Raw genomic sequence first — 21321 nt, 5'->3', positions numbered from 1 at the left:
TCAGTCCTTTGTTTCAGGCTCTGTCAGGCAAATACATAACCTCCAAATTTAGCCGTGGGGTGTTCAGTGTGGCAACCGCACGTCAGAAATTTGAAAGGATCTGTATCATTTACAAGTGACTTTGGCTGAAAGAAACAGAATATCCAGCTAAAAGTGCTCAAACCACATGACCCATAATGTGCCACTTAACAAAACGTGTGGAAGCAGGTGATGACTGGGCTGTTCAGCAGCTGGCGGTCTGGGCACAAGTTGGCTGTGCTCCTGGCCTTCCCCTTCTGACCAGCAGATGGCAGAGCTGCTCTAAACACTACATCCCCAGCTTGCAGAGTCCTGAGCAGATAGGGAGGAGACCAGAGCAAAAGGGCTTTCTCTTTCTCTTCTAAGTCCCCCTGAGCGGAAAGAAACATTGAGGCTCCCAGCAGACGTCTTGGGCCAGAATTTGACCAAATACCCATGACTGGACTGACAAAAGGGAAATGAGAGTGGCATGATTTACTTACTCCTTGAAGCTGGGCACATCACTGCCCAATCGAAATAGGGCTTTTATTTTACTTAGGTACTTTTTTTTTTTTTAAGTCAAAAAGAAGTGAGGAATAGCTGTTGGGTAGGCTACCCATCGCCCCTGCCAGAGGAGCTCAGGAGAAATTATACACGCTAAATCCACCGGGCCCAGTGCCAAGGGCAGGACAATGCCTCTACAGAAACTAGTAAAATGTTTTTCTTCCTCTGATAATTATTAATCCTCGGCAGTGACTTAGAAAAATTCTTGGGCTAAATTTCTTGCTATTAAATGCACGATGGGTATAGAAACTGACTATAAAACTGTTTTTAAAAGTCACTGTGCTTCTAACCCAACTTCTTACTCTAATGCTTATCTTACCACGACATGAGTGGTTACGAATCACCTCCAATTTACATATTATAGAGGAGCCTTACATGGTAAAGAATAAATCATTTTCAAATTAGACATTCCATCTAGAACTGACAGCAGCTGATTCCCAGCACTGTCTTTTATTTCTGACATGCTTTTAGATGAGAGTAATCTTATATTTGCAGTAATTCTCAGGATAAAATTTTCTTCTCAATGCTTCTTCTACGAAGTGGTCTTTTATTGTTGTTGTTTTTGTTTTTTTAGTTTTGAGGAATAAAGCAATTATTCTCTCTCTTTCGAAATTGCATATCAAGTCCAGAAACATTGACTCTTTAATTTAAAATATTAATGTCAAATGATGGATGTAAACATGTATTTTCCATCCTGTTTCTTTGAGAGTGCCTTTCTCGTTCTTGGTAGATCTCATTCCTATTGGATTTCCATCGCACGCTAATTATCTCCGGCTACAGCTGCTTACTGACAGCTGTTCCCTTCACTGCCCACCATGCATGCAGCCACCCTTCTGCGGGCGACCCATGCTGTAGTTCCCATCTGTGGACACCCCTGCCTCCCCCGTGTGGTTGCTTCCGCTGGGGCTTTCACCCTGCCTCAGACGCAGAGCTTGCGGCCTAAATCATTCCAAATGTTGCATTCCCCTGGCCTGACTGACTGATTAACAGAAGCCTCATTTAGCACCAGTGAGAAGTAATACTTTTGCTAGGACTTCTGGGAGAGATTCTTTCTCTGTCCTGTCAGATTTTTACCTTTCAAGGAAGCCCCAGAGTTGCTGTAAACTATCTTGATATCTTGAGTGGGAACTCGTCTCAGAATGGAGCTGAGAGGGGTGCCTGGGTGGCTCAGTTGGTTAAGCGCCCAACTTCAGCTCAGGTCATGATCTCACGGTCCGTGGGTTCAAGCCCCGGGTCGGGCTCTGTGCTGACAGCTCAGGGCCTGGAGCCTGCTTTGGAGTCTGTGTCTCCCTCTCTCTGCCCCTCCCCTGCTCATGCTCTGTCTCTTTCCCTCTCTCTCTCAAAAATAAACACTAAAAAAAAAAAAAAGAAGAAGAAGAATGGAGCTGAGAGAGAGAAACAGACAGACAGACAGACAGAAAGGCTCCCTGGTGATACATTTCAGCCTTCAAACTAACACAGCAGCATAGCAGCAAGGCCTATTCCTGGACTGTTCAGTTACATAATCTAGTAAGTTCCTATTTCATTTAAGCCAGTGTTTGGATCCGATTTTTCTCTCCCTTGCTACCAAAAGAGTTCTAACTTATACATAGGTTCAGAATCTCTCACGACCAAGGAATATTCTCAGATACTGAATATGTCATAAAAATTAATATGAAAAATACTTAAAAGGGAATAAGTGTACCTATAACTTACGTCCAGTATCTTTGCTGTCTTTAAATAGTAATGTCCACCTGTGATGTAATGCAATATAGAAAAGAGTTTAAACAGGTATTCCTGATATTATATGACTTAATGAACTCTAGTCGTTATTATGGTAATGTGCCCTGGGGACAGTTTCCTCAAGTCTGAGCATGTACTTTTGTTTCCTTTTCGAATCTAAATTATTTCTCATTATCATGGAATAAAATAATCTTGAAGATATTTAGAAATATTGATAAATCATTGGCACACATAAGCCTATAATTATACAAGTGGTGGTCTCATGCTGTGAGGCTTGAATTTCTCTGGCTATTTCTTTTACTCAAACATGCCGTTCTGCGAAACAGACACAACAGGCTGGTCAGCATGACCATGTGACATGACCACAGTCTCTTGGCTGAGAGACATTTGTGCCTGGAGTTGGACATCACTGTGGAGACACTGTTCACTTCAGGAAAACTTCGTTCTTCAGGCAATACTTCTAGCCTTCCCCGCGGTGACATCTACGCTCTCCACCCCAGGTGTCCACATCCTTGTCAAAGGGTGAGAGACCTTCTGTAATTGGCGAGATGATTCCAAGACAAGGGGCCAGCCAGGTTGTCTACCTGGAGCATTCCCTAGAAACAGACCCAGTTCCTTTCCCTGTAGGAACAAAACAGATAGCAAGGCAGATTCTGTTTTTTGTTTTTTGTTTTCACGGTGATAAAGGACACATTGATTGTGCTAAAAGAAGTTATTTTCCTAGGGAGCCTTTCTGCCATATATCCTACAGCTATATTGGTTAATACTACACCAGGAAAACCTAGGGTTTATGTTAATAGGTAATTATTTCACATGGCTCAAAATTCTAAGATACCAATATTTGTGCACACTTTGTTTCCCACTCCCGTTTCCCTGAGGCCCCCGTTTTCCTCCCCAGAGACAATCCATTTTCTGTTTCTGCCACGTCTTCTCAGGGTGACGTTCTGCACATTTAAGCGAATGCATGTAAACATTGTCTTTTCCCTTTTGCCTCAACAATGGTATATTTCCTACTCTGCAAAGATATAGATTTCTTTTTTCACCTAAGCTATCCTGGATCCACTTCCATTTTGGTACACGAGGAGCTTCCTCATTCTTTCTCATAGCCTCTGAGTATTCAGTAATTTCAAAATACCATGGTTTTACCAGTGTCCTATTGGTAACATTTACATTTCTCCCCCACCCCCCAATCTTTGGCCCTCACAGACAGTGCTACAGTGAAAAACCTTGAACATACATCAGTCTGCACGTGAATGAGTGTATCTTTGAAACCAATTTCTAGAAGTGAGGTTTTTTTGGTTAAGGGCAAGCATGTTTGTATTTTTTCTCATTTTTAGAGGTTTTACCTGAAAAAGTAATACATACACTTGGTAAACAAACAAAACCAAACCAAGCAGTGTGAGAATATATATAGTGAAAGATGAGTCCCCCTGCCTCCTTTGGCCTCTACTCCCTTTCCATAGGTAGCCATTGTTGTGTGCACACTTCTAGAGAGTATAGGCATATGCAAACATGTATATGTGAAGAAGCATTTGTCATTTGTCTTTGCTTGAAACAAATATATGAGGAACACACACCATTTTGCACCTTGCTTTTTTCACTTAATATATTTTAGAATTCATTGCCTGTGGGTGACAGGTCAATCTCATTTTTAAGGCAATACAAGATTTCCTGTGAGGAGACTGACATTAACTTTTTTCATTAAAAAAAGTTAAGGTATAATTTATATACAGCAAATTTTACCCTTTTAAGTACATAGTTCTGCAAGTTTTGACTAATACATACCATCCTTTGTAATTTAGATAGATATTGCCATATAGCCCTCCTGAGAAAGTTGGGTAAGTATGCGTACCTGCCCTTCCACAAACTTCCACAACTGAGAGGTGTCATCGCACTTTTTGATCTTTACCAGTCTGTAGGGGAAAATGGTATGGCATTATCATTTAAAATTTTATTTCCCTTATTACGACGAAGCAAAGCATCTTTTCTTTTTTAATTTTATTTACTTTTTAAAAAGATTTTATTTTTTTTAAGTAATCTCTACACCCAGTATAGGGCTCGAACTCACAACCCCAAGATCAAGAATTGCACGCACCACTGACCGAGCCAGCCAGGCACCCCTATTTTTATTTTTTTTAAGTAAACTGTACACCCAACGTGGGGCTCGAAATTATGACCCTGAGATCAAGAGTTGCATGCTCTCCCAACTGAGCCAGCCAGGCACCCCAGCATCTTTCCATTTGTATAAGATTTATTTAGATGTCTTTTCTTGGGAACTGTCCGTACTTTATTTTTTTGTCCCCTTTTTCTCTTGTGGGTTGGTCGTCTTCTTCATATCAAGTAGGGAATCCTGACATATTAGGAAATTGTCTGGTATATAAATTGCAAAAATTGGAGAAACTTGATGTTCATAGAAACATTAAGTAAGGACTACATTCCCTATACAGCAAATACTTAAATCTTTTTCAATCATTGGGAGGATATTGCATGTACAGAGTTCCAGTTCAGGAGAATTAAACTTCCAAAATGACATTTGGCTTAGAAGATTGTCATGTTTTGTAAAAGTATCAGATGTCTGTTATTCTGAAACAAAATAAAATTGCACATATGTGTGCAATTGACTATATAGTCTTTGAGTAAACTACCAGGATTAAAAGAGTGTTTTATCATATATCATATAGCTGACCTGGGTCTCTCTGATTAATACATGTGAATATCCACCAGTTCATTTCAGGCACATGCAAAGATGAAAAGTCTCTTCTGGATGCTTCTTGCCATAGCTCTCCAAGGTGATTACATCATACTGAAATGAAAAATAATTCACAGTTTCGGGTATCTATCTCCAAACTGCATACCTGATGTTTGACACAGATATCTATGTCTTAGGATGCAATGGAGAGGAGTTGAGACATAAGAAAATGAAAAACTGTCTTGTTTTGACATGACATGGAGAAATAAAATTTGCTATCTGGCCCCCAATCCAGGAGAAGACAGCTTGTGAACTACAAATGATGGGAACGAAAGAACTTCACTTGATTTATTTGGATAAATAAATTTATAGAATGTTTAGGAAAGAAACTCCAGGAGGAAGGCGGTGGCAATAGACAGGAGTGACTCAGTACCCCTTCTTACATGTGGACTCAGGGACAGAAGGGTATAATTAAGTCATCCATTATGAGCTTGAACCAGGTGAGCAATGGTCACTGGCTTTGATTTTAATTTGTGTATTGAGATGAAGCTTTTTGCATACTCTGTCATTATATATGACTTTCTTCAAGCATGGATAATTGATACAAGTCATACACATTTGTAGCCTCTTCATTCTTTCTCTTGATGTCTGCACATATCTTGATCAACATCTACATTTGATGTATGTTAATAGAGCTTTCTAATCATTCATGATGAATCTAATCACTCCTAATTGGAATGAAAAGTAATGAAAAGACTTCACACACAAAATCAGATCTTTGAGTTTATTCTTGTTAACTACTCTTTTTGTGCGACTGGCTCATCAAACAACCGAAGCCACTTTCTTTGTGTGTCCTACTCTTCTCCCCTCTGGGCGAAGACTCCAGCACTTCCTTCATTTCTCGTCACTCGCAGGTGCTAACCCTCCTTGTGGTCACACACACAGCCTCAGCCTCCTAATTACAGCTTCTCCCTTCCTTTGGCTGGGGCCTGTCTGTGGGCCCAGGAAAGCGGGAGGGGGAAACTGCTTCTCTTTGTTCGTTGTCTTCCCGCCCCTCGCCCCTCGGTGCTCTCTGAGAGGAGCTCTGCCAGGAGCTGGGAGTGGGTGTCTTACGAAGGAGAGAGGTGACTGTCTGGCTTCCCCTCTCTGGGCCTAGCAGTGTTTGAGACATTCTCCTGGGCAACTTCATAGACCCTTTACACATTCTGCTCCTGGGCCTTGACTGACAAACCCACTGACCTGAGCAGTGCCCTTTCTTCCTTTTTTTGAGAGAGAGAGAGGGAGCATGCTGGTGCGCAAGAGAACTTGTGTGCAACCAGGGGAGGGGCAGAGAGAGAGAGAGAGAGAATCTTAAGCAGGCATCACACCCAGTGCTATCCCATGACAGTGAGATCATGACCTGAGCCAAAATCAAGAGTTGGTCGCTTAACCGTTTAACTGACTGAGCCACCAGGCGCCCTGAGCAGTGCCCTTTCTATTCGCTGGCTGTACCTGTTCCCCTCTTGGCGTCTGCTCCTGCCAGTGTCCTTTTTACCTGTGTCCTTCACCACAGCCAGCTGCCCAGGGACAGGATCTATTTAAAATGACCTCTAGGGGCATCTGGGTGGCTCAGTAGGTTAAACGTCATGGAATACTACTTGAAGAAAGAGGCAGGTTTCTATGTGCTGATATGGAATGATCTCCAAGGTATATTAAGTGAAAACAGCAGGGTACAAAAAAGTGTGTTATATGCCATCTTTATGAACAAAAGTTTTCGTAAATATATGCTTATATATAAGCATGAACCATTTGCAACAACATGGATGGAACTGGAGGGTATTATGCTAAGTGAAGTAAGTCACTCAGAGAAAGACAGATATCATGTGTTTTCACTCATATGCGGAACTTGAGAAACTTAACAGAGGATGATGGGGGAAGGGAAGGGGACAAAATAGTTTCAAACAGAGAGGGAGGCAAACCATAAGAGACTCTTGAATGCACAGAATAAACTGAAGGTTGATGGTGGTGGGGGAGGGGGAAATGGGTGATGGGCATTGAGGAGAATACTTTTTGGGATGAGCACTGGGTATTGTATGTGAGCAATGAATCATGGGAATCTACCCCCAAAACCAAGAGCACACTATAGACACTGTATGTTAGCTAACTTGACAATGAATTATATATAAAAAACAAAAAACAGAACACAAAAAACATCAGACTCTTGATTTCGGCTCAGGTCATGATCTCATGGTTTCGAGCCCTGAGTTGGGATCTGCAGTGACAGTGCAAAGCCTGCTTGGGATTCTCTCTCTTTCTCTCTCTCTCTCTCTCTCTCTCTCGCTCCTTTTCTTTCTGTTTCCCCCTCCCACCCCACTCTCGCTGTCTCTCAAAATGAATAAGTAAAGTTTATTTTAAAAAACTAACAAAATGACCTCTGGGCCATAGGAAGTGTTCTGTTGATGCTCTTGGTGGGGCGGGCCCTGTTTCCCTCTTCTTTGCGACCTGGCCCCTTTAAGGTTGTCAGTTGTGACCTCCAGAATTAACCACACAAAGATAACAAAACGAGTTTCCATGGGGTCATGCTGAGCTGAGGCTCCTCTACCCTTGAGCAGGTTTTATAGCTCCTTCCAGAGAACTCCTCCTCACCAGATCCTCCCTCTCTCATCAACATGTTAGGCCTTTAATGTGGGTCAGTTGTCTAACCTGCTTTTGGCATCTACTGTGAACTTTCCATATGGTCTCACACCTCACTTTGGAATCTGAAATCTATCAAACTTGGTCAGTCAAACCTCCCTATTAAACATCCCGTCATGTTTGTTTTCTTTCTTTCCTTTGAAGGATATTCCTTTTATTTTATTTTTTAATTTTTTAATGTTGATTTATATTTGAGAGAGAGACAAAGAGAGAGCAGGTGGGGGAGGGGCAGAGAGAGAGGGAGACAAAGAATCGGAAGCAGGCTCCAGGCTCCAAGCTGTCAGCACAGAGCCCAACTCCGGGCTCAAACTCAGAAGCCGTGAGATCACGACCTGAGCCAAAGTTGGACGCCTAACTGACTGAGCCACCCAGGCGCCCCAAGGATATTCCTTTTATTTAGAGTGTTATCTCTAGCAAAACTTGCCCCCTGCCAGAGGGCCTCACTCAGATTCATGAAATGGTTTTTATCTTCCCATGTCTCTGGGAGGCCCCTCCGCTTTCTTTATATCTATTTATTTAAATCACATGTTTTTGATTAGGTAACATATGCACACAGTACAAAATTCAAAAGGCGCAAAAGGGAATAGCATGAAAAGCAGATTTCTCCTCAACCCTTATCATTGGGATTCCTGGTCTCTCTCTCCAAGGGTCGCAATGACTGTGAGTTTGGGAGTATATTACCAGAAGTATATATGCAGACATAAGCATATATTTATGAACACTTTTGTTCATGAAGATGGCATATAACACACTTTTTTGTACCCTGCTGTTTTCACTTAATATATCTTGGAGATCATTCCATATCAGCACATAGAAACCTGCCTCTTTCTTCATGGTGGTCACATTAAATTTCCTCAAGTGGCTGTAACATAATTTATTTTACCAGTTCCATATTTATAAAGTTCAGGTTTACCCTTGTTGCTTGATTTAAATAAACCATTTACAGGGGTGCCTGGCTGGGTCAGTCAGTGGAGCACGCAACTCTTGATCTTGGGGTTGTGAGTTCAAGCCCCACATTGGGTTACTTTTAAGTAACTTTTAAAAGTACTTATTTTAAGAAGTAAATAAAAATACTTAAAAAAAATAATCAATTTACATAATTGTTTGAGCATGGGCTCTGGAACTAGACTGTCTCTGGTTATGTTTCAGCTAGACCACTTACTTGCTGTGTGGCCTGAAGCATGCTGCTAAACTTCTCTGTGCCTCAATTTCTGAATCTCTAAAATGGGAGGAATAATATTTACCTTTTAGAGTTGTGAAGATGAAATGAATTAAAGCAGGTGAAAAGCTTACACCTGTGGTTAGCACACACTAAACACTTAATATACATTAATACTTATTCTTACTGGATAAAAGTGCTCTGCTCCCTCTTGCTGTTCCTGAGCTGGATCTGGAGATCCAGATGGAAAGGAGCTGTTGTTTCTCCCCTGTGGTGTTGGGGAAGGGACTCCCTGGCTTTGTGCTTTGGATATGTGTCTAGTATCTGCTGATCTCAAGGGGGCCTGGGTGCTCTTGGTCTCAGGGTTTTCACAGCTAAGTCTGGGTTCCATGACCTGTGATCTGGTTGTCTCAGCAAGGTGGGGCCTGGTGGTACTTCCTGGGCCTTTGACCTTCTCTGTGGTTCCTACTGGCCCTGTAAACCATTCGAGGTCTGGCTACTTCTCCAGTATAGCCCAGTCCAGGCAGTTGGCTCCGTATTCTCTAGAGTCAGAGCCATGGTCTTCCTATGTTGGTGATCCCTCTGACAAGGTTCATTCTCAGCTGTTTTCCAGAGCTTGAAACAAGTTTCTGGGGCAGCAGCCATCTTGGTCCTTTGTGTTTGCTCATATCCAATGAACGCACCTCTCCAAATTCTGCATCTTCTTTTGGTTGGCTAAAGGTCGACCTGCAGTACTTTCTTCCAGAAAGAAACTGTATTCCCTGACTTTTGGCATGTTGGACAATTTGTCTGTTGCATTTATATTTAAATGATGATAGGTAGGCTGTGTATGATATTCTTGGATCACACTTGTTTTTTTATAAGGATTGCCTCACTGTTTTTTTTATTGTTGAATGTTACTATGGAGAAGTCCAAGGCTCATCTGAAATTTTTCCCTTTATAGATGAGTTGATAATTTTGCGTAAATGTTCAAAATTTTTTTTTTCTTTACCATTGTAGTCTAGTAACTTTATTGAGACATATTCTTATTGACAGTTCAAATTGTTTGTTTTCATCTTTCTTTGCTTTTTTTTTTTCTCAAGCTTTTCTTCTATGTTCTTTACTGGTTTTCATGTGTTCACTGTTTCTTTGTCACTCCTATTGTGGCCCTCAGTTCTGGAGTAGTAAATACCTTTTCTCTCCTCTTTCCTAACTCTTCCAATTGATTTTAAAAATCAGTTTTTTATGTTTATTTATTTATTTTGAGACTGAGCATGAGCGGGGGAGGGGTAGAAAAAGGGAGAGAGAGAATCCCAAACAGGCTCCACACTGTCAGCCCTAATGGGGGCTTCATCTCAAAAACCATGAGATCATGACCTGAGCTGACATCAAGAGTCAGACTCTTAACCGACTGAACCAACACATGCTCCCCCAAAATCAACACTCACGCTATATTTTATCAATGAAATTTAAAAGTATATATAAGGTATAAGGACTAATTAAACAAAGACTTGACTACTAACATCTGGTTTAGAAGTACATCAGCTTAAACTGACAAGTTTATTCTAAAATTTATCTGGAAATTCTAAGGACCTAGAATAATCTTGAAAGTGGCAATCTTGAAGAAGAAGAATAAATATGGAGGACTTACACTTTTAGGCATTAGATTTCTTATGAAGTTACAATTCAGACAATGTGATTTAGGTATTAGGAGAGACAAACAGATGAAGGGAAAAGAAATCCAGAAACAGACCCACACATATACAGTTCCCTGACTTGTGATACGTGTAATTCATGGGGGGAAGATGTTATTTGGAATAATGGTGTTGGGTAAATTGGCTACTCATATAGGAAAAAATTAACCTTGACCCCCTACCTCACTCCACACACCAATTTTTTGATTTTGGCTCAGATCATGATCTCACCGTTTGTGGGTTTGAGCCCTGAATCGGGCTCTGTGCTGACAGTGTGGAGCCTGCTTAAGATTCTCTCTCTTCCTCTCTCTGCCCCTCCCCTGCTTATCCTCTATCTCTCTCTCTCAAAATAAATAAATAAACATTTAAAAAAAACCCAACTTTTTAATGATTTCAAAGCTATATATACAGGTACTTTTTGACCTAGAAATTCTACTCCTTTGTATATTCCCAACAGAAATGAATGTTTATATCCCCCAAAAGACATGTACAAGAGTATTCATAGCAGCCTTTTTCATCATAGTTAAAAACTAGAATCAATTCAAGCGTTAATGGATAAATCGTGTCACATATATCTAATAGAATACTATGTAATATTGCAAAAGAATGAACGATTGCTATTCAAACAATGTGGATGAATATCATCAACATAATGTAAAGTAGAAAAACCTACACATATACAAGAGTACCTACTATATGTTTTCATTTATAGTACATTTAACACTAGACAAAACTAATTGATAGTGGATGATAGTAATCGAAACAGCAATTACCCGAGACCGGGAGGGGACAAGAAAGAACCTTTTTGGGTGTTGGTAATGTTTCATATCTGTATCAGAATGGGGGGTACATGGGTGTAGTTAACTTTTAAAAAATTTATCAAGTATACATCTAAGACTTTGCTGTATATAAAGTCTACCTCAAAGAAAACAAATTTTAACACTAACTCATGTTTTTGTTTTTGTTGTTTGTTTGTTTGTCTTTAAAATAGCCCATGCCCAACATGGGGCTTGAACTCATGACCTTGAGATCAAGAGTAGTATGCTCAGCCAACTGAACCAGCCAGGTAGCCCACTAACTCATGTTTTAACTTCAGTTGTCTAGTCATTTTCTCCTTGACCCCTTGTGTCTCTGCTTTGAGTGCTTGTTATATACAGGTTATTTTTTCCCTAGAGATTACTTTTTCTTTAGTTTCTAGAGATAATGGAATTTGTTTTGGTCATAATTTTCTCTGGCTTTGTGACAAGATCTTTCTGCCATGGTTCTTTATCTGCCAATTATTTTCCCTATTGATTCCCTCCTTTTTTGTTGTATTTTTGTAAAGATTTGTGCTGTTTCCCTAGGGCACTATTTTAAAAAAATTATTTTTAAAGTTTATTATTTACTTTTGAGAGAGAGAGAGAGAGAGACAGAGCATGAGCAAGGGAGGGGCAGAAAGAGAGAGAGACAGAGAATCCGAAGCACGCTCCAGGCTCTGAGCTGTCAGCACAGAGCCCGATGCGGGGCTTGAACTCACGAACTGTGAGATCATGGTCTGAGCTGAAGTCAGACACTTAACCGACTGAGCCACCCAGGTGCCCCAGTAAGGGCACTTTTCCTGGCAGGGCTGTCCCACTGTACATCTCCAAAGGACAATCTCCAAATAGTGTCCTCTCCAGAGGGTGCCATCCACATGAAATACAATATGAATGTTGGCTCCTGGAGACCCTGCTACTTGGACTACCTATATGCTGAAGTACTTGTGGGGAAGGGCCCAAAGCGGAGCGCCATACCTCTCCCCGAGCCCCTATAATCTAAGCAGAGTCTGTATGTGTGCTGGTATGAGCTGGCCTCGTGCTTCCTCTTCTTCAGAGGAAAAGTTTAGCAACTGCAGGGCAGCTTATTACTGACGGCTATTCTTCCACCTGGCGTCACCATGCCAAGACTGTGGGCCTACAACCTTCTTTCTTCACCTGCTCCCCTCCCCCCCTCAGTGGTCTCAAATGGAGTCCAAGAAAACTTTAACAGCTGGCCTGCACCAAGTGTGGTTCTAAGCAAGGTACTGTTGGTTCTAAGCAAGGATTTCAGGAATCCACTTGCATTCCCAGGAAGGTTTGAGCATTCCGAGTTCTGCCAGCTCTGCAATATACAATCTCTCTGCCTGGATCTCCTTTCTTACTTGAGTTGGATCCTCACCATAGAAAATAGCCTTCCTTCATATATGTTAAGGTTTAGGGTAAAAGTGACTTGGCCAGTATGTCAAAGATTACATTTCTTATTTTCCTTGTTGTTTTCAAGTGATTGAAAATATTTTGCTCTCGGGGCGCCTGGGTGGCTCAGTCAGTTAAAGGTCCAACTTCAGCTCAGGTCATGATCTTGCCGTTCATGGGCTCGAGCCCCGCATCGGGCTCTGTGCTGACAGGTCAGAGCCTGGAGCCTGCTTCATATTCTGTGTCTCCCTCTCTCTCTGCCCCTTCCCCACTCACACTCTGTTTCTCTGTGTCTCTCAAAAATACATAAATGTTAAAAAAAATGTTTTTAATATTTTGCTCTCACAGACAATGCTGCAATTGTACATAACTGTTTCTATATATGCAAGTGTATCAGTAGAATAAATCCCTGAGATTAGAATTCTGGCTAAAAGGATATGTGCACTTATCATTTGAACAGGTATCACCAAATTGCTCTCCCCAGAAGTTGTATACTGATTTATATTCCCATCAGTAAGCATGCCCATTTCCCCAGACCCTTGTCAACACCATGGACTATAGTACATTTTGGTCTGTGCCATTTTTTTTTTTTTAATTTTTTTTTTTTAACGTTTACTTATTTTTGAGACAGAGAGAGACAGAGCATGAACGGGGGAGGGGCAGAGAGAGAGAGGGAGACACAGAATCGGAAGCAGGCTCCAGGCTCTGAGCCATCAGCCCAGAGCCCGACGCGGGGCTCGAACTCACCGACCGAGAGATCGTGACCTGAGCTGAAGTCGGACGCTTAACCGACTGAGCCACCCAGGCGCCCCCCTTTTTTTTTTTTTCTTTTAATTTTTTTGGTCTGTGCCATTTTAAGAGGTGAAAAATGGAGTCTCGGTATATTTTGAAATAAAAATTTTCTCATTTCCTGGGTTTAAAAGTCATTTGTCTTAGTGTTTCCTTTGTACCTCCTTTTCTATAAACTGTGTATCCATATCATTGGCCCATTTTCCGTTGGGTGTTGGTCTTATTGATTTACAGGGGACTCTTTATATCAAGGAAATCAAAACCCTTTGTGATATGAGGTACAAATATTTTTCCCAGTTTGTCATTTATGTCTTGATTTTGCATATAGCAATCATTGCTTTATTGATTTTGTTTATTCATGACATAGTGGTTATGGACTCTTCTCTGATAATTTCTGTTTTGTGTTTTTTACATCCTGAGAAGTGATCTTCACTGTAATACAAGGTGAGTCCCTTTGTGGTCACCACCCATGGTAAAACAGGGTTCACAATGAATTCCTCAACATCATGCAATATGGCTTAAGGATCAGATTTTGTTGGAGAAAACTATAAGCCAGGAGTGAGCAGGAAGAGGAAAAAGTGACTAGCCCTCTATCTTCTCATCATCCTGTGGAGAAGCACATCAGGACCTAAGCAATCAGCTGAACACAGAGTGGGTTTGAGTTTCAATGGAAGGATGCCCTGTCCTCCCCCATTATTCTTTCTTCTTATAGGGCTAGCCTAAAAGCAATATTATCTGGGGTGCAGGGTAATCAGATACCGAGCACCAAGAAGTCTAGATTTGGTATTTAGGAGTATGAATATTTACAGGAATTATGTAGGAAAGTCAGCTGCCCAAAATTTGGGAGATTGTATAATAAAAATTGAGGAAGGTAAATATGCTGATTTCCTAATCCTTTATAGCTAGGGGGCCAAAAGATTTCATCTTTTAAAGCTGATAAATCAGATAAAGAGGTATAATGCACTAACTCGTACAAAGGAAAACCCTAAGACTGATACTATAATCAACTAAAATTGGGTCAAGTTCTTGGTTTCAACAATAAAATCCATATTAACTACTTTAGGCAGAAAGGGAGTTATTAGGTAGCTCATATAAGTGTTGGAAAGGCTGGAAGAACAGGCTATAAGCTGAACTTCTAGAAGAGCTCTCAGAACCACACTGTAGAACCAGCCTGGCAAGATAGCTGCAGCCACAGCCAGCATCAGCTGAGCCCAGGAAGGCACTTCCTCGAAACCAGGAGTTGCTGCCTCCAACATGCAGGAAGATCTCAGCACAGGATGCTCTTCCCCATATAGCTGCATGGCTCCCTCCCTAGGCCAGTCCCCAGTTGGCTTCCACTCCTGGGTCTCAAGTTGGCAGACTAAATTTTGTCCTAGACCCTTAGAACCTAAATAATGACCTTGGGCTTCTATAGAGGCTCAGTATAAATCTGTCAGTGTTCTCAGCTTTCAACCATTACCACCTGCCTGCTTCAGGGTAAATTCTGCCTTCAGTGTTCTTCTTTTAGAGCAACTGAGTGGTTTCTTTCCCCAGGATCTAGGAGAACCATTTTCTGAGGGAGGAGTGGGCTCCACCTAACTGTGTACAGAACTGACTCTCCCCAATTTATAACTTGCCTTCTAGGGAATGAATATGATTTGAAGGCTCATGTCCATGGTAAGCATTTAAAATCATTTCTTATTTAAAAAAATTTTTTTAATGTTTATTTATTTTCGAAAGAGAGAGAGAAAGAGAGAGAGAGCGAACAGGGGAGGGGCAGAGAGAGAGGGAGACACAGAATCCGAAGCAGGCTCCGGGCTCTGATCTGTCAGCACAGAGCCTGATATGGGGCTCGAACTCACGAATTGTGAGATCATGACCTGAGCCAAAGCCAGACGCTTAACCGACTGAGCCACCAGGCTCAGGCCCAAAATAATTTCTTATTTAATAGATGAAAAATATATATTTTTTGACATGTGAGACAGCCTTTGATACCAGAAGGTGGGCCCCCAGTTCAGTGCCCATGTCATTCCCTCTCACATAGACTCACTGGTGTGTTCTTCCCTTCCAAGTCTGCACACCATGCCCATACACTCTCTGGGGAGATTATTTTTAGTCATCAAATTCCTTAACATGTTGGTGATGAATTTCTGCTGGAGAATTTTTTTTTTTTTTTTGCATTTAAAAAATCAAATCACAGCATGAATTTCATCTGGGGACCACATGTCTAGGAAATTAATTATTTCAAACCCAAGGGCATAACCGGCCACAGCTAAAATGGATCTGGTTTATGGTTCTGCCATATTTGCTCATAATGCATTGAACCCCCGACAGAATCACTGTGCTACATGCTGGGCTCTGGCCAGTAGCCTTGTAACAACTGTCTTCTGGTATGACTTGGATATTTGGGACCTGAAGTTTGAGGGAGTTTGTCGTTTCCAGAAATGGAGAACAGGGACTAGGTAAAATGATCAATTTTGAGGGATTCTGAGGCCATCACATGCAGATGCAGATGTAAGAAAACGGAACCACAAAAAGTTTTTGAAAAATCTGCTACCTGTATTAATGTTGATTATGGTTATGAGAGGAAGTTAGATTGTAAGTTCCTTCAAGGAAAGGAAGGATCTCATCCCCTAGTGCATACCTGCTTGGAACAGGAACAATGAGGATGAGGGGAAATAACACCTTGACCTCATGAAGAAAAAAAAGCAATGTCTTCTATAGCTGCCCTTCAATAAATAATCATTGAATGAGGGGCAGTGAAGGATAACTATACCCCTTAAGGAGTAATTCAGCTAAACTTTGTATCTGTGCTTGTGCACATCTGTGTGGGGAGGGGGGTTCTTTCTCAGAAAGGCATTTCCCAATGGATAAAGCCTTAGAACTGAACTGGAAGACTTGGATCTTGTATACATCACCATATGACTCTGAAACTTAGTGTATTCTGGGGGCACCTGGGTGGCTCAGTTGGTTGAGCGTCCGACTTCGGCTCAGCTCATGATCTTGCGACTCGTGAGTTCGAGCCCCACATCGGGCTCTGTGCTGACAGCTCAAAGCCTAGAGCCTGCTTCAGATTCTGTCTCCCTCTCTCTCTGCCCCTCCCCTGCTCACACTTTATCTCAAAAATAAATAAATATTTCAAAAATTTAACTTGAAACTTAGTGTATTCTGAATAAGTCATTTATGAACATATACTAAGCATGTGGACTAGTGCATTTATTCAGAAAAGCAATCCAGCTTTATCAAGAGAATTTGAGTGAGAGTAATTGTCATGGCCATGTAGTCCTTTAGAGAAATTCACCTCAGCCCATAAGGGCATCTTCATGAGGATGTTCATTGCATGTAGAAAGCGTGAAGCAACCTAGTTTCCATCTCTAGGGGGATGGGTAAGTAAAACATGAAGGACGTTTATCACAAAATACTCTGCAGCAATTGGAAGTGATGAATTAGAGATACACAGAGAAATATGGATAGACCTTTAAAAGTAGTCTTGAGTAAATAAATAAGATGGAACAATATCATACCGCAGTTTCATGTTGGCTAGTTAAAATCACATCCATGGAAAGCAACATGCATTTATGAAAGATACATACGCACTTGAGGACATATCCCAAACATACTAGAAAGGATACCTATGGGGTGGGGATTGGAAAAATAACGTTGTAAGAGAGGGGATTTATCTAAAACCAATGATGAGAATATGGCATAATCATCTCCAGCCTAATGAGAAACATAGCAAAAACTGCCACTCTTCACCCCTCATAATTGGAATTGTTCCCCTCTCCCTGCCTGCCTTAATGGGGTTTCCTTTTTCAAATTGTTCTTTAGTCACTCATGGCTTTTCCTATACTCTGTTCATTGATAACCCTTGATAATGCTTAGAGTTCATTATTCAAATATTCTTCTGCTCCTTAAACTTTTGTAGGCAAATTAAGTATTAGATGTGAATAGAAAGTAATGAGGGGCGCCTGGGTAGCTCGGTTGGTTAAGCAACTGACTCTTGATTTTGGCTCAGGTCATGATCTCACGGTTCGTGAGTTTGAGCCCCGTGTCAGGCTCTGCAGTGCAGAGCCTGCTTGAGATTCTCTCTCTTTCTCTTTCTCTCTCTCTCTCTCTGCCCCTCCAGCACACTGTCTCAAAATAAATAAATAAACTTTAAAAAAAAAGTAATGAGTTTTTAAGCTTGATCCAAATAAGTGTTATTTCCTGCAGAGATTCCAGCAGTTCTGTCAATGCTCGAAACAGTTTTGGTATTTCATGTGTGTGCATGTATGCACGTGTGTGCACATTTAAGGATCAGCCAAACCTTCTGTTATTTTAAAACCTAGCCTTACTTACCTGGTCAGTGTCCACCCCTTCAACCTCAACTCATTCCGGGCTCCCCGCCTTGCCCACAGTGGTCTGGGCACAACCCACCTCTTCTTCATCTCTGCAGCACATGGAACCCATTCTTGCTTGGGGATTTTCCAACAGTCATTTGTCTTGTCTGAGAGGCTTGTCCTGGTCTTCCTTCTCAAGTTGGGTTCCTTCTGAAATGTTATATCCTCAGAGAGGCTGTTTCTGATCACCCAAATAAGAGCCATCTAATAACCTGCTTCCCCGCCACCTTGCTTTTATTCTTCCCATTGCCACTACGATCAGGCATTTGTTTAATGGTTAACTGTATCCCCACCTTGAAAAAAAGTTGCATTTCCTCTACCTAGAAAGGTGCCTGCCACCTGGTAGGTGCTAGGAAATTTTGTTGAATAGATTGGACAGTATGATTAACTCAGATCTTTGTACCTGAGGTCCCAAAGTCAAGCAGCCTGAATACAAGGGGTTATTATAGATTCTTTCACCCTTGCTAATTTATTATAATTTATTGTTTATTATTTTACTCTATCACTTCACACTTCACCATGTACCACATATGTCTCTCTATAAACAGCATGTATCTGTTAAACGTATCTGTTCCTCTTACTAAGTTGTGGACTTCTAAAAAGAAAGAACTATGTTTCTAATTTGTACCTCCCTTGGAGGACTTAACACCAAACTCTGATATTCCAAGTACTAGATACATATTTTTGTCCCACGGAACTGAATATGAATGGTATGAATGTGTGTGTGTATGTATGTATGTGTGTGTGTGTGTGTGTGTGTGTGTGAGAGAGAGAGAGAGAGAGAGAGAGAGAACAATTGTGTGGGTCTATTTGGGTACATTTTGTGGCAGTGATTTTTAGACTCATTTTGAGTGTCTACTTACATTTAGAAAGTGCAAATTTGGACAGACATCAAATTTCTGGGCCACGTTGTCATAACGGCCTATATTCTGTGGGACATAAGACAAAATGGAAAACTGGTAAATGAAAATAAATTCACGTACTTAAGATGGTAACAACCAATTTACACCATACTGTGCTCCTTTCTACATAAAATCAATGGCATAAGGGAGTTAAAAGGGGGAAAGGCCACAAAAACCATGGTTAACCCAGCAACTAAAGTAGGTAGAGCATACAGCCCATGGGCAACTTGAGAACTGACCCTGTGACCCGCTAATTTTTCTCCGCAGTGACCAGCACAGTGCATAACAGATAGGAAACACTTAACAAAATTTGTGAAGTGATGGATTAAATGAAAAAATGGATACATGAAAAGTAATGACTTTTTTATATGACTCATAAGTTGGCTCAGGAGCCACTGGCTCGGGAGACTCGAGTGAAGGAGCTCCAAAAATGTGGCATCATTGACCTAAGTGTGGGATCTCTCTAGAACACATATTTAGCCATAGAAGTGGCATTGCTATCCATCAAGTCACTATCTTCCAGTCTCTTAGGCTAGAAACTTTAGAAGCTTGTGTGACTCACCCACTTTACTTGTCTAACACGCCTAAGCAGTCATTAATTCTTGCCAGAGTTACCTCAGAAACATCCCCAGCTCCCATCGCCTTATTGCCTAATTTCCAGACAACAGCCTCTTGATTGGGATCTGGCCACCAATCTCTCTCCCCTTTGCAACCCTCTCTTTGCTCACCCAAGTTACGCTCCTGCAACCGGCACGTTAAACAAGCTGGAGCTGGGAGGATTCAAGCAGAAAGCAACTTTTTTCTACCCTATGACTGGCCCTTCAGAATTGCTCTCTCCACTCTTTCCTCACTACCCATGGTTTTCTGCTCCCTTTCACGTATTGAGAAGTTCAGTCCAATGTCATTTCAAAACTTCAGTGTCTTATCCAAATTAGAGTTCTCCCTCCCGCTAGTGTGGGTCGCAGCCAGACTCGCAAACGTGGTTCACGGTCCTTTGTTCTTTGTCTCACCCCCTCTTGCACTAGCTGGGCCCAGGAGAGAGAGGGAGTTAGAGAGAAAGAGGCAAGGTGTTCAGTGGCTGTAGCAGTTGCAATCACAGGGTCCTCTCCTCGGTGACTGGCAGATCTAAAGGGTATGTCTCTAGTGGGGTGCTTTGGAAGATTTGTTGAGAGACCCTTCCTCCCTGGGATAGCGTACGATAGCATTGCTTGGATGATACCCACGTCAGCTGGCTCTTGAAATTCCCCCCTTATCACCCGGATTCCAGCACCTACACCGTGTGGCCTATGTTGGAATCATCTAGAAAAGCCTCTTCGAGTATATAAGATAATGAGTCCAACTCTCTTTTTCATGTTCTCGTGGCACAGACTTTTCTATTGTTTCTGTAAATGCAGCTTATTCCCTCTGGGGACCCATTGGTTTTGCTCGGCTGCCCGAGGTACCACCAGCCAGCCTTTCATTAAGGATTTTTTTTTTCCAGTGGAACGAGAAGGCAGCCTCTAGGTCCGTTCTTTTAGCCTTCTCTGCAAAGCTTGGGGGTGTGGGGAGGTCTAACTGAGGCAGAGCAAGCTCGAGACCACTCTTTGCCAGTCCTGCCTAGACAGTCTTATATCTGGCTTAGAATGTGTGCAAATGTGGGGGAGACATAAACCCATTGTTCTCAGCTTTGGAGCCCCAGCCAAAACCCTGAGAAAGGAAGAGGCCTATTTTAACATGCTGTTATGTTCCTTTAAAAACATCAGAAACTGTTTTGCTTTGTTTTAATTAACTGTTGTAAGCTTACAATGCCTGATTTTGAAGTCCTAGAAAAGACATTTTAGCAAGCTAAGAAAGAGATGGCTGAAACCCCATCATTTTGTAAATGAGAACCCAACGTGCAGGAAAGTTGGCTGACTTACGGAAGACCACACAGCTAGTAATGACTGACCGGGTCTGGAACCTAGACCTTTGGCTTCCAAATTTTATGCCCTTTAAGATTCTGCACACTATGCTGCTTCTATCCTGCTTCTTAATGTTCTTCTCCTTAAGGGGGACCAGAGACATTTACGCCTAAAATAAAGCAACCCGTGTGTAAGGTTCAAATGAAAAGAATACATACTTTTAACGATTTTCAAAGCCTGTAAACTGGATGGTATGATTATGGATGGTTTTAATTTTTTGGCTTACCTGTACTTTCTAAATTTTCTGTGATGATCATATATTTTGGATCATATATTCCTTTTAGCATAAGGAAACAAAACATAGACAATTACTCTTTTCAAGTACATGTCTCTATTATAGGAAATAGCTCCATATAAATGAAAACAAAATTGCATTCATATACTTTTTGTTAAGTCCATTTAAGCAGAATAATAAGACCTGCGTTATAGTCCTGGGGCTACTTAACTGTGTAACTTTGAGTTAGTCACTTGAACTCTTTGGGAATCACTTCCTCAAATGTCATGTGTAGAGCCTGGGCTGGATAAAAATCTAAGATATTTTCCAATTCTAAAAATAAAAACTATTTCTTAAAAGCCTTGTGGGGAGCAATTATGAACATTTATATGAAAGTCTTAGAATATAAAGCTCCATGTAAATGTGTGGCAGCAAAGGACCATGATTTCTCA

The 21321-nt window shown here is 41.4% G+C and overlaps 1 long non-coding RNA gene across 1 annotated transcript; it reads right to left on the bottom strand.

The window, feature by feature from the left end:
* Positions 1-2598: 2598 nt before the first annotated feature.
* LOC122237067 lies at positions 2599-20932 on the bottom strand. The gene is made up of 5 exons (XR_006215274.1): positions 20882-20932; positions 18677-18742; positions 4970-5086; positions 4136-4196; positions 2599-2904 (listed from the first exon to the last, which is right to left on the bottom strand). It is a non-coding gene; the product is annotated as an uncharacterized LOC122237067 (long non-coding RNA).
* Positions 20933-21321: the final 389 nt, after the last annotated feature.

Source organism: Panthera tigris, chromosome A3 (assembly GCF_018350195.1).
Source record: "Panthera tigris isolate Pti1 chromosome A3, P.tigris_Pti1_mat1.1, whole genome shotgun sequence".
NCBI classification, from domain to species: domain Eukaryota; kingdom Metazoa; phylum Chordata; class Mammalia; order Carnivora; family Felidae; genus Panthera; species Panthera tigris.
Note: the sequence above shows the minus strand (reverse complement) of the source record. Positions and strands in the feature narration are given on the sequence as shown.